The sequence below is a fragment of the Saccostrea cucullata genome, unplaced genomic scaffold, assembly GCF_032062105.1.
Source record: "Saccostrea cucullata isolate Sc308-1 unplaced genomic scaffold, CSIRO_AGI_Scuc_v1 ctg2089, whole genome shotgun sequence".
NCBI lineage: Eukaryota > Metazoa > Mollusca > Bivalvia > Ostreida > Ostreidae > Saccostrea > Saccostrea cuccullata.
In genome coordinates, this window is record NW_026922317.1 from 34,174 (window position 1) to 48,555 (window position 14,382).

The 14,382-nt window shown below is 34.4% G+C and overlaps 1 long non-coding RNA gene across 1 annotated transcript; it reads right to left on the bottom strand.

Moving 5' to 3' along the window:
- Window positions 1-6,036: 6,036 nt before the first annotated feature.
- On the bottom strand, window positions 6,037-12,777 carry LOC134261589 (uncharacterized). The gene is made up of 3 exons (XR_009990845.1): window positions 12,285-12,777; window positions 10,231-10,420; window positions 6,037-6,288 (listed from the first exon to the last, which is right to left on the bottom strand). It is a non-coding gene; the product is annotated as an uncharacterized LOC134261589 (long non-coding RNA).
- Between the last annotated feature and the right edge of the window lie 1,605 nt (window positions 12,778-14,382).

The window sequence follows — 14,382 nt, forward strand, 5'->3', positions numbered from 1 at the left end:
AAACAGGAGAAAAAAAATGACCACATATTGATTGTATTTCCATAATGAAATGAAATTTTAAGAAATTCAAACAAATATGCTCAATGACAGTAGAAGATCTTGTAGATGAAAATATCCCATGCATGTACTTTACAGCAGTTAATATATTTGTATTAGAAGCTTGATTTTTATGAGTTTAAGGAGTTTGTTATCTATATTAGCTTTTAGGTAAATGCAATATACAAATTATTCATTACACATGTAAAAGACTTTTTTCATGGAAATGCAAGATATTAATGACTGTTTAAATAGCACGTGATGAGAATACGTATGAAAAGTAAAGTAAAGATCCAACATTTCAAAAATATCTTCTTCATGTATTACTTTACATAGCAGTTAAAGTAAATTTCTGTCATGAATATTGAACAATCAAAAAACAATATTTTCCCAAATACAATACTGAGTAAAACAAAGGTATTTCCTAAAGAAAGAAAAAAATTAAGTCATTGTTCAGCAAATAAAATCATCTCTGCATCCTCTGCACATGAAATAAAGGAACTTTTCTATTAAAATAATCAGGTTAAAGTTAATTTCGGGTGTTGACGTCTTTGTTTTCATACATCACTGGATGGTCCAGGGTCCGACTTTGGAGAAGACACCGTTGTGATCCCACTGCAGTCTGTGGCGATCCCACTGCAGTCTTGAGAAGAAAGAAGGAAATCATCCTCTTCAAGGTTTTTTATTTTTTTCTGTAAATTTTCTATTTCTTTTTTCATTTGCAAATTTTCTTTTGATAGCTTAGAATTTTCTTTTTCATTGATCTTTATGAGTGTTTTCACTTTTCCATCCATGGCTTTTAATTTTCTTCTTATCTTTTCTACAGCTTTGATAGCTTGTGCGTTATTCTTATTTGAAATGTCATAGCATACTGCTTTCAACTCAGTGTCTACTTCTTCCGCAAACTCGGTCACAAAAGTATCCAATCTCGTAATTTTCGAAGGTGAAGCCATACTGATCTAAATGAAATGGTAATTAAAAATCTTGTAAAAAACAAAAACAAATACTTGTCTCTCCTGAGCTGAATGATTTGTACTGGAACTGCCCATGGCAATGGCACACCATGATTGATTAAATTCCTGTAAAAAAAACAAACAAACAAATAATGTTTTCTTCCTGAGCTGAATGATTTGTACTGGAACTGCCCATGGCAATGGGACACCATGATTGATTAAATTCCTGTAAAAAAAACAAACAAACAAATAATGGTTTTCTTCCTGAGCTGAACGATTTGTACTAGAACTGCCCATGGCAATGGAACACCATTGATTAAATTCCTGTAAAAAAAATTCAAAACAAATAATGGTTTCTTCTAATGGCAATGGAACACCACTGATTAATTCCTGTAAGAAAAACAATTAATGGTTTCTTTCTAAGTTGAATGATTTGTGAAACTATCCACGGCACTAGCACACTATTGTTTAAATTCTCATTAAATAAACCCCAAAATGTATGGTTTCTCTCTAAGCTGAATGATCTGTGAAACTACCCATGGCAATGGGACACCATTGATTTGTTTTCTACAAATGAGAAAATCAGGAAAATCAAGATTTGTGAACTCTGAAAGTAAAATCTAGTTAGTGTAATTAGTGTGCCTATAGTAAAGCTTGGTTAGTAATCATTCTGTTTTAATATGTATAAATATACAGATATAAAATGACAGGTTTTAAACTTATACAATTACAGAAAATGTATGGGAAAAAGAAAGTACTATGGTTTCTTAAATATTTTTTGTTCATCTATGGAAACAATCGATCATTATGATAAAGTATTCTACTTATCGAATATCCTTAACCATGAATTTATGTGTCTTCCAAACAGTGTGTTTAAAAAATTCAGTGTCAAAAACTTATGGCAATAAACATTAATGAAACCATAGTAAAAAGCTATATTCTGCTAATATTAGTAAATGACATATGCATTATAAGACATCACATAAAAAGCATGATCTTTTAGCCAGGCTCATTGCTATATAAAGTAGTTAAGCGATATTGAAGCTATATGAGTTTATTGTTTAAAATGACAGATGAGTTTTATGATGAGGTATATTTATGCAAAAGATGTAAAGCAGGACAGACAAAAATACTGACAGTGACAGAGAAGCTCACTACAACACTTCAGAAATTCAAACGGCTACAATAGCAAGGGGTCTGTTACTAGTGCCACCACGAAGAGGATCCTCACTATACATACGTAGCCAGACATGTATAGCAAAGACAGATCATGCAAAGTGAAATCTAATGGAGTACATTACAAAAGTTGAAATAAGATGTGGTTTTGGTAATTTATTAACCAATAGTCCATGTCAGTAAGTTATTTCCAATTCGTAAATTCCTTGTTTAAAAGTATCCATTAGATAACACTACTCTAAGCAAAGTTTGAATCATAGTTTATGATGCAAACTTTACTTGGCACCAAATAGATGTATTAGATATATGATAGTAAAAAATATGAGATAAATTTGATACTCACCTGAGTAATTCATAATGTTTTCTTCAGAGGATTTTCTTTCAATTCATCTTGTTTCTTTTTTTTTCGAAAGTTAACGCCATCTCTATTCCAAGATTCATGCCACCTCTGCGTGTTTTAAGTTTTAAGTATTTATATCAGGTAGGAATTTTATATTTATGATCAAATCATATTTTTCTCCATTTGACCTTGAGGGATAAGGGGTCATGGTCAAAATTCTGCACCCTTATTCTTTGTGTCATTTGTGATTTCCAAGCCTGAAGTCTCAAAGTCAATTGGTTCTCCAGTGATGGTCACATCATTTTTTTTTCTCTTATTAGACTTTGAAGAAAGATAGGGGTCATGGTCAAAGTTCTAATCCAGTGCATCTTGCATTTAATTTCTTCTTTCTGTGTTACATGTTTGAAGTCCTAGTAATAAAAGGTACTCAAGCAATTGCCAAAACTCTATTTTTATGTAAAAGTTTGACCTTGACCTTATAAACAGATCAAGGTCAAAAATTTTAAGCACTGTGCACTTTCTCTCAAGTTCATCTATCTAAGTTCCAAGTATGAAGTCTTCAGGTCCGTGGGTATTCAAATTGATGGTCAAATCATGTTTTTCTCTTATTTGACCTTGAAGAAAGAAAGGGGTGATGGTCAATGTTCTAATCCAGTGCATCTTGTATTTAAATTTTAAGCACTGTGCACTTTGCCCCAAGGTCATCTATCTAAGTTCCAAGTATGAAGTATTCAGGTCCATGGGTATTCAAATTAATGGTCAAATCATGTTTTTCTCTTATTTGACCTTGAAGAAAGAAAGGGGTGAAGGTCAAAGTTCTAATCCAGTGCATCTTGTATTTAATGTCTTCTTTCTATGTGACAAGTTTGAAGCCTTAGTATTAAAGGGTACTCAAGCTATGGCCTAGACTCTATTTTTATGTAAAAGTTTGACCTTGACCTTATAAATAAAGGGGTGAAGGTCAAAGTTCTTATCCAGTGCATCTTGTATTTAAAGTCTTCTCTCTATGTTACAAGTTTGAAGCCTTAGTATTAAAGGGTACTGAAGCTATGGCCTAAATGTATTTTTATGTAAAAGTTTGACCTTGACCTTATAAAAGGATCAAGGTCAAAAAATTTTAGTGGCGTGCACTCCGTCTTGAGGTCATCTATTTATGTTCCAAGTATGAAGTCTTCAGGCCAAAGGGTATTCGAGTTACGGCCTGGACAAAATTTGGATGAAGAAGAATAAGAAGAACTAGAGCAAAGCTCGTTGCAAAGCAACGAGTAGGTCTTCCGTCCTGTCTGACCGGAAGTAGTTTTCAATTTTAGCAAAAATGAGATATAACGCCCAAAAATGGGTTGAATCATCTAAAGCTTAGTTAATTAATGCAAAAATAAGCAATTTTTTGCTACTTCCGGTTTGACCGGAAGTGACGACGACGGACGGAAAATTTATTTTTTAAGCTCCCAGTGACATATGTTAACTAAAAACTTGTCAAGAACGTCAAAAATACGCGTTTTTCGACTACTTCCGGTTTTGCCGGAAGTGACGTCGCCGGACGCATTTTGACGATCCCAGTAGATTAAGCTTGACATTTTGAACAACTTTGCGTCTTTGACGTATTACAAATTCTCAATACTTTTTGAGATATAGAGAAAAAAAGTTCGGCCCCTCTAAGCCCTTAATTTTAAGGGCCAGCCCCTTTTTCGAGATACCATTTGAAAGATCTTTAAATTCCACACTTCTTTTGTTCTATATGTTTTAACAAAATATTTCTAGGTAAAAAAGTATGGAAGAAAAGGTGTTAGAAATTTTTAAATTCACGACAGGACTATTTTCGGACCATAGCGAGCGCCGACGTGCGGCGTTTCCGGAAAAAGCAAAATGCGAAAGGCACATCTACAGACCTAGATCTATCATACCTGAAAGTTTCATACTTCTATCTTAACCCATTTTCCAGAAAAACTCTGGACAACCTGACCCTTTAAAATTAATAAAATCGGCAATATCTCAGACCGGAAGTGACGTCATCAAAAAAGAAAAAAAACGCATAAGGTTCAAGTGATGATACATAAGTCCTGAAAGTTTCATGAAAATTCATCAAGCCGTTTTCGAGAAATCGCGTGCACAAAATCGGTAAGAAAAAAAACAATAATAAAAGTGAAAAAGAAACCTAAGAATAACAGAAAGGTCTTCCGCTGAAGACGGAAGACCTTAATAAGAAGAACTAGAGCAAAGCTCGTTGCTTTGCAACGAGTGGGTCTTCCTTCCTAGCGATAAGCAAAAGATTCAATGTTTCTGTCTAGATTGTCAACTTTGCTAACATTCTCTTTTTCGATTTGTCTCAAAAACCCTTACTTGAATTCTTTAATTTGGTGTGAGCATGAGGTCTAAAGGGTACTCTCTCTAACAGCATTCTTGAAATCGTATCCACAACAGTTTAACTTCCAATTTTATGACTTTTGATATCGGATATATCATGTTTGTTGCAATTATGTTTGTGAAACGTGTCATACTACAGAAACATAAGTGTTTTGCTACATTACCATCTTAAAAATGGCTTTAAAATCATTTAATATACAATATAACTAGGTAAATAAAATAAACAAATTATATAATAATTCAAAAAATCCAAATGTATTTACAATAATGATGAACAATCTTCATTAGTTGCAATCAGTAAGTAGAACAATACTTTTATAATAAACGCACAGAAATGTGTTGTGTATGTTTCGAATTTGAAGCTTTCCACTAGCAACTGGTGGTACCTCAATAGGAGTGTAAAATTCTCTGAAAGGTATATTATGAACATTTTACATATGTCTGTGTATTCTTTTTTAGCGGCTTTGGCGGAATGCAGCAATCACTAAATCAAGTACAAAGCTAAAAGTCTTGTACATAAACATAAATAAGAATATCTAGGCTAACTTATTCAAAAGTCAATTTCCACCAAATATTGTACAAGCTAAATATAATACATTTACAGCATTAAAGAAACAAATCTCTTTGAAGGTATTGCCCTGCATAAGAACAATTTGAATCCCCTACACTAAGGATGCTCTGTGCCAATTTTCACTTTGGTTCTGGAAAATGATATTGTGAAATTTTAGACAATGATGATAATGGATAAAATTATGTTTTTAAAAAATTTACTGGTTCCTTTAGCTCAGATGGGCTAATAAGTATGCAACAGGCACAGTTTTGGAGTTGACATTGAAATGCGACTGGACATATCTTCAATCTTGTTTTAGAAAACTACATGTACATGCCCTATGTACTGAATTCCTTGGAATCATACACATGTTTATGCCTTTAATTAGTTGTATGTGCCAAAACAACAATTTTTTTTTTACATTATTCTGTAAAAAATACACATACATGTATTACAAGATCTTATATTCCTGCTGAAGACAGAGGATCTATCTTAATCATTAGAATAAGTAAGTCTAAACTTTGAAAGGGAAGACCTTAATAAAGAGGTCAACATGCTACACAAACAAAATATTATTATATTTAGAAATAACATTTATTCCAATGTAATTACTGGTACATGTATTTCTGTTACAAGAACTATTTCACTTGAAAAAAACTGAGAGCAATTGATATGTTCATATTTGTGGATTTATGTTGTCAAATCAAAATTTAAAAATGATACACAGTGTGTTTAAAAATTGTCTTCACAAACCAAAACTTGACTTATTTTCACTATGCTGTTTATTCCATGTCACATCCAAACAGATGATCTTCTGGCAAATCATGGTCATGCTTGGTATCAAAATTCAGTATTCAGATGAGTTACACCTATCCAAAAGAAATTGAAATTTTTTAATTTATAATTCTTTTACTAATAAAAAGTGCAATTCATGAGATTATAAATTAGATTATCAAATTGAGAGATAAGATATTGTCACATTTTCTGTGTATAATTTGTAAATTTTAATGTACTCTTTTATCAATTAAAAGAAGTTTACACCAATTAAGGCAGTCATTTATGCTATCCCCTAATAAGACAACATACAAGTGCAAAGTAATCATGCACTAGTGGGTTTAGGATAATGTGCTAGAGTATTTATGACAACATACTAGCACGAGGTGACAATGTGCTAGCATGTACGTCAGTGGTAATATGCCAGCACACTGAATCCAACATGCAGTGAAGCTAACACTCAACAGATTGTTTAGAGTTGTGTTTGCATGATATTTTGTTTTGTGTAAACACAGCAGCATGTTGTTTAAAGCTGCATTGGAGTGGCAGTCTGTTGAAATTAACATGCTAACACACTGCAACTTCACATCATTGGAACACCATAATTTTAAAACTGGCAAACTAATATCTTATGATTACTAACTAGGTAATTGCAACTGTAAATGCTGATTTCATGGTAACAATAATACCGGTAATTCACTGTATATCTGAGAACTGATCAATTATAATAAGGCGTGTCCAGATAGGGCCACTTGCTAAAGCTCAATAGCACTTTCATAAAAGCGTGCCATCTTACCGACACAAAAGACGCCATTAGGCTATCACACAGCTCGCCATCACAACACTGAAAAACACTTTCGCACTAACACAAGTTCGCACCACACGCTGTCACACTAACACACAACACACTGTCACGCTAATACAATTTCACACAACAAAATATCAGGCTAACACGAGTTCACACAACACACTATCATGCTAACACAAATTCACAAACACGCTGTCTCACTAACACAAGTTCACACAACACGCTGTCTTGCTAACACAAGTTTTACACAACACGTAGTCTCGCTAATACGAGTTCATACAACACACTGTCTAGCTAACACAAGTACACGCAACACACTGTCACGCTTAGATGAATTCACACAACACACTGTCACGCTAACATGAGTTTACACAACAGGCAGTCTCACTAACACGAGTTTACACAATACACTGTCACGCTAACACGAGTTTACACAATACACTGTCACGCTAACACAAAGTCACAAAACAGGCTGTCTCACTATTCACTAACACAAGTTCGCACCAAATGCTGTTGCGATAACACACTGTCATCCTAATACCATTTCACACAACACACTGTCATTCTAATACCATTTCACACAACACACTGTCAGGCTAACACGAGTTCACACAACACACTGTCACACTAACACGAATTCACAAAACAGGCTGTCTCACTATTCACTAACAGAAGTTCGCACCAAACACTGTTGCGATAACACACTGTCATCCTAATACCATTTCACACAACACACTGTCATCCTAATACCATTTCACACAACACACTGTCAGGCTAACACGAGTTCACACAACACACTGTCACGCTAACACAAATTCAAAAAACATGCAATATCGCTAACACGAGTTCACATAACACGCAGTCTGGCTAACACAAGTTCACACAATATGCAATCTCGCTAACACGAGTTCACACAACACACTATCATGCTAACACAAATTCACAAACACGCTGTCTCACTAACACAAGTTCACACAACACGCTGTCTTGCTAACACAAGTTTTACACAACACGCAGTCTCGCTAATACGAGTTCATACAACACACTGTCTAGCTAACACAAGTACACGCAACACACTGTCACGCTTAGATGAATTCACACAACACACTGTCACGCTAACATGAGTTTACACAACACGCAGTCTCACTAACACGAGTTTACACAATACACTGTCACGCTAACACGAGTTTACACAATACACTGTCACGCTAACACAAAGTCACAAAACAGGCTGTCTCACTATTCACTAACACAAGTTCGCACCAAATGCTGTTGCGATAACACACTGTCATCCTAATACCATTTCACACAACACACTGTCATTCTAATACCATTTCACACAACACACTGTCAGGCTAACACGAGTTAACACAACACACTGTCACACTAACATGAATTCACAAAACAGGCTGTCTCACTATTCACTAACACAAGTTCGCACCAAACACTGTTGCGATAACACACTGTCATCCTAATACCATTTCACACAACACACTGTCATCCTAATACCATTTCACACAACACACTGTCAGGCTAACACGAGTTCACACAACACACTGTCACGCTAACACAAATTCAAAAAACATGCAATATCGCTAACAGGAGTTCACATAACACGCAGTCTGGCTAACACGAGTTCACACAATATGCAATCTCGCTAACACGAGTTCACACAACACACTATCATGCTAACACAAATTCACAAACACGCTGTCTCACTAACACAAGTTCACACAACACGCTGTCTTGCTAACACAAGTTTTACACAACACGCAGTCTCGCTAATACGAGTTCATACAACACACTGTCTAGCTAACACAAGTACACGCAACACACTGTCACGCTTAGATGAATTCACACAACACACTGTCACGCTAACATGAGTTTACACAACACGCAGTCTCACTAACACGAGTTTACACAATACACTGTCACGCTAACACGAGTTTACACAATACACTGTCACGCTAACACAAAGTCACAAAACAGGCTGTCTCACTATTCACTAACACAAGTTCGCACCAAATGCTGTTGCGATAACACACTGTCATCCTAATACCATTTCACACAACACACTGTCATTCTAATACCATTTCACACAACACACTGTCAGGCTAACACGAGTTCACACAACACACTGTCACGCTAACACGAATTCTCAAAACAGGCTGTCTCACTATTCACTAACACAAGTTCGCACCAAACGCTGTTGCGATAACACACTGTCATCCTAATACCATTTCACACAACACACTGTCATCCTAATGCCATTTCACACAACACACTGTCAGGCTAACACGAGTTCACACAACACACTGTCACGCTAACACAAATTCAAAAAACATGCAATATCGCTAACACGAGTTCACATAACACGCAGTCTGGCTAACACGAGTTCACACAATATGCAATCTTGCTAACACGAGTTCACACAACACACTATCTCTCTAACACCAGTTCACACTACAAATTTTCAGGATAACAAGTTCACACAACACACTGTCACGCTAACACGAATTCACACAACATGATGTCTCGTTAATAAGAATATGCACAACACGCTGTCTCGCTAACATGAGTTTACACAACACGCAGTCTCGCTACCACGAGTTTACACAACACGCAGTCTCACTAACACCAGTTTACACAACACGAAGTCTCGCTAATACGAGTTCAATCAACACTCTGTCTAGCTAACACGAGTTTACACAACACACTGTCACATTTACACTTTATACACGATTTTACACAACACGCTGTCCCGCTAACACGAGTTTACGCGATACATTGTCAAGCTAACAAGAATTCACACAACCCACTGTCAAGCTAACACAATTAAGTTCACAAAACACACTGCCTTGCTAACACAAATTCATACAACACACTGTCTCGCTAACACAAGTTCACACAACACACTCACATTGCTGAGTTTAAAGTAAAGGTCTACCCTAATTTGAAGAGGTTTAAAACTAACATATCTCTATATTAGTAAAAAGCTTCAAATTTAAGACAAAAACATTTATGCAGTAATGTTCCTTAACATGCATCTGGCATATAAAATGAATGAGACCTTAAAAACCTCACAGTACATGTTTACTTAGCTAATTAAAGGTCTAAATTGATGCTATTCAACAATATATATCAACGTTAACATCTCTAAGTATGTGAATGAGTGAAATTCTCAAATAAATATTATAAATCAAAGTATCAATAAGAAGCTGAACCTTACGTCGCAGGTTCCAATTTCATTTGCTAAATGCTTTAGACAGGTTACTCCTATGAGACTGCATACACCAAGATTCTGTGTCACGGTAGGTGTTAGCACAAAATGGATCTCATACTTCTTAAAGGCAATAAGTGCTGAGTACAAGTCTATATTTGCAGCTAATACCATCCCAAGTGGTGGCACCATGAAATGACTGAAAAATGTATGATTAAGGCAAATAAACAAACATTAAACCATTACAGCAGTCTTATCAAACAAAAAAAGCAAACTTTCTATTATCACAATTTTTTAAAACAAATTTCTTTTGCAATTTTTGTCCTTTTTTGTCAGTAAAGTATGATATTAAGTAATTAAGACTTTTTGAGAACATCTATTTATAGCGAGTCCAGACAGCAGCACAAATCCCTGCCCATAATGCGAGCTCTTATGATAACACCTTGGCAAAAGAAGATTGTGACTTGCACATTGCTCCACACAATTTTTCCGCAGTATACTTTGGACACACAGTGCTTAGCTTCTTTAACATGTTTAAGCTACATTCAAAATTCATTTCTATTTAATTTGAATTAGCTATCCTTACTCATGTTCACATGGAGCTAATGGGAAGTAATTTAACGAGCAGTGAATTCATTCGAATTAAACATTTGAATAAACTCTCAGTGTGAACATTGAGCATGGATGCACCAAATGTCAAATGCGGCTTGACAAGCACAATCTAAATTAAAACTAAATAAGTATCTGCCCTCACCCTTACAGTCACACTGTCAATATATAATTAAATGGAACACTTCTAGTATACCGGTCCCCATAAATATGGCGCTAAAATAGGTGCCGCCGAAGGCGGTATACAATATATAGACGATCGCGTGAGCGATCGACAAAATCGAAAAAGAAACCACAAATTGCAAATTTGACCCAAAATTCGTGTTCCTTGTGAAAAATTGGGTTTAAAAAACTGGTTTTTAAACACAGTTTTTTAAATGAGAATTAAAAGATTTTGTAAAATAACGTACATGTTTAGGAAGTATATCTCCATCTTGCGTTGTTTAGGAATGTAGTCACATGATCAATTTTTGACGTAATCTCATAAATATTCATGAGATGCGTCACTTGTGTTTTGACGTAATGAAGAAATGCCTGATAGGACTCAAAGTGCAATGCTATTAAAATTGCGTGATTTTTGTGAGAAATACAGGGATTTAACAAATGTTAGCTAATTACTAGTCATCGATGGATTGAATTGTGCATCATTATCGATTTGAAAAGATAAAATTTATGAATAAGGGGCCTATTTGGACATGATTAGGAGGTCAGGATACAGAGCTGCAGTTAACGGTAAGTCGCTTTTACAATAACTTGCCTAAACTCAGCGCTAAAATCGTCATGTTTCAAAAATTGAGTTGATTTACCCGAACTTTCATTTCTTAATCTTTCCTTTGTAAAGCAAAAATTTCATGAACTAAGCCAAAGTGTAAGATATCGGCACAATTCGACAGACTGATACATGCAAGTTTCTTATCACAAAAGGCACATGCGCACACATAGTGGCTTTTGTAAGCAAAAATTACATAAATAAGCCCTAAGTCAGAATTAAAGAATACAGAGTGGATTTATTAAAAAAGACAATTAAAAAAAATAAACAACCTAACCCTAATCACTCGATCGGATGCGTTTTGTTGAAGCGAGTGGGAAATTGCGGTTTGTTTACATTCTGCATAGCAACGGCAAGGGAAATAACTGCTCATGCGCAATCGCGTGATTCTGGGGACCGGCATACTAGAAACTTCCCAATTAGTTGAATATATTCTGTAACAGTAGGTGCAGTTTGAATTATAGAGTATGATCACTATGATAGATAGTAGGACTGTTGAAATTACATCCTCAAATTTAAAAAAAAAATAAAATATAAAGCTGTGGGGATTTACAAGGCAAACAGACAGCTTCTGAACTGTAAAACAGATAATATATAAGTGTGTCTGTGTATTTCTAATAACATCAATGTACATCACTGTCATGTAATCAGTAGTGTAAATTTTAAGTAATAAAAATATTCTAACCTTCATTCCAATGGTCCAAGCCAATCATACATTAAAATGTCGCCGTCAGCTCTTTCATCACTCGATACAATTATCCACTGGGGAATCCGGAGCAGAGTCAAGAGTGTTCATCCTTGTTAATGTGACAGTCAGAATTTCCTCGTAAACAATTCACACAAGATTCTTAGAATATATGAATCGGGATAATTCTGCTTAATAGAATAATGTTCCAGAGAAGTGACAAAGTACTTCGTAGCTCCAGATTAAATGAGTGTGCATGTCTACAAACGGATTCTTTGTGAGAAAATGTTCAACTTCACAAATCATTCTATTTTCAGTTTGTAAACCATGACAAACATGTGTCCGACGTCGACTCGAAGGGGCACACTAAAAACGGGATATACTAGAGACCTGATATTTACCTGACGTTTTAATTTTAATTAAATGGTAATATTGAGTATTTTAAATTACTTATGTACAGACTTTATGACTTCGAGGCATATGCTATACAAAAATTCAACTGTTTGGAACATTTACAGACAAATTTGAATCAGGTCAAATCAGTGTTTAGTACATAGCGTCTTTAGTACCTTCCTATTTCCCACAATGCCGCGCGTTGTTTACAAACAAGCGCGAAAAAATCCTCTAAACTAGGTACTAATTATTGTTGTGTACATTATCACATTTTAAAATCATTTGAATAAAAAGAAAACAAAGAAACACCGAATCAAAACTATATCTTTTAGATGCATCAACTAAAAATGTGCACATGTATGCAGTAAAGGCTTGGCTGGATATAGTAGACAACTTGTTCCTGAAAGGTTTCTCACATACATGTACTTGTTTTATATAAAAAACAATTAAATATAGCTGGAAGTTTATTTCTTTTTATATCAAATGACAAGATTTTATAAGTTCGAAATTATTTCAGTCAAACTTTTTCATAATATACCAATATTTTAAGCTATCAGAAAAAACGTGTATGAGCTATTAACCCCTAATTATAGGGGCCAGCCCCTTTTCATTAATCTAATATGAAAGCTCTCGTAATTACACACAACTTTTGTTCTATATTTCTTACCAAATTATTCTCGGTTCAAAAGTTATTACACAAAAAGTAGCAAAAATTCAAGAAAAAAAATTACTAAAATTTGCCGTTTTATAGCTTCCAAACTTTAGGAAATCAGCTAATAATTTTATCGTTCTGCACATCTACAATGTATTGGCTACAAGTTCTCCAACTTTCGTGTAAATATCTTACGTCGTTCTTGAGATTTTTAGTGGAAACGAGACATCAAAATTATCAATTAAAGGGCAATAACTCACGATTAAAGGCATGCATCAAAAAATTGAAAACAGGTGTAAATAGGTTTAATTACAAGGTATCTAACCTGAAAGTTTCATAAAAATCAGTCCAAAGGTCTTTGAGAAATCGCCTGTCAAAAATCGAGCGGGAAAAAAAAAAAATAATAATAAGAAACAGTAGAATAACAGTAGGGTCTTCCGAAGGAAGCGGAAGACCCTAATAAGAAGAATAAGAAAATCGACAAAAACAATATGTCTCCCCTTCGGAAGGGGAGACATAATAATACCAAATTTGTTTTCATTTATTTGAAAATAAAAAAAAATATGGCCATTTAAGGGAACACACCATTATCGATTTACACCATTCAACATGATAATGGAAGCATTCTTGGAAATAATTTTTTTTTTTTTTGGCTTTTTGACCTGAAATCTTTTAATATTTAGAAAGATCATGCTTTAACAAGAAAAATAATACCAAATTTGTTTTCATTTATTTGAAAATAAAAAAGATATGGCCATTTAAGGGAACACACCATTATCGATTTACTCCATTCAACATGATAATGGAAGCATTCTTGTAAATAATTTTTCATTTTTTGGCTTTTTGACTTGAAATCTTTTAATATTTAGAAAGATCATGCTTTAACAAGAAAAATAATACCAAATTTGTTTTCATTTATTTGAAAATAAAAAAGATATGGCCATTTAAGGGAACACACCATTATCGATTTACTCCATTCAACATGATAATGGAAGCATTCTTGTAAATAATTTTTCATTTTTTGGCTTTTTGACTTGAAATCTTTTAATATTT